We start from the raw sequence: 659 nt of genomic DNA on the forward strand, positions 1-659 counted from the left end.
TGCTGGTGTGGAGGGGGGCTGTGACCTGGGAGTCCCTGACACCTCAGATGAGCAGATTTGCACTGTTTGTCCCCAAAATTGGATTTGTTACCTGGTGTGCAACGAACCAATAGTGAAATACTTCATGGAGATGTTGATTATTATTTCAGAGGAGCCCAGGCCTGGGTGCTCAGTGGTGTCTCACAAACCCAGCACCCCCCAGCAGACTTTTCATGCCATTATTTATACACAGAAATTCAGCATTAATAACTTTCCGAGTACAGCCCCTCTCTCACGCTGGGTTATTAATTCCCGTACAAGTTACATCACCCCAGCCAACTTCTACCCCTGCTCAGGGGAAGGGTCTTCACCTGGCCAGGGTCTTTCTGACCTGTAGGTGTGATTTTTATTATTATAACCAAGATAGTTCAGCTCTGGGATATATAAACCTTGGGTGTTTTGCCCAGTTAGCCATGTACACATAGACACACATCAACATCTTGATTTAATACATCCTCAAAACGTGTCGGTTCCAGGATGTCCTTGGCTAAGGGATGCAGCTGCTGCCTGTTCCCCTGATTAGGTCTCCCTTTTTTTGCTGATTGCGCTTGAAAATCTACAAAGATCTCACAGCGAGGAACATCCTGACACATTCCTTGCTTTGCTGCAGCACCCAAAAA

The sequence above is a fragment of the Corvus brachyrhynchos genome, unplaced genomic scaffold (genome assembly GCF_000691975.1).
Source record: "Corvus brachyrhynchos isolate BGI_N302 unplaced genomic scaffold, ASM69197v1 scaffold46, whole genome shotgun sequence".
NCBI classification, from domain to species: Eukaryota; Metazoa; Chordata; class Aves; order Passeriformes; family Corvidae; genus Corvus; species Corvus brachyrhynchos.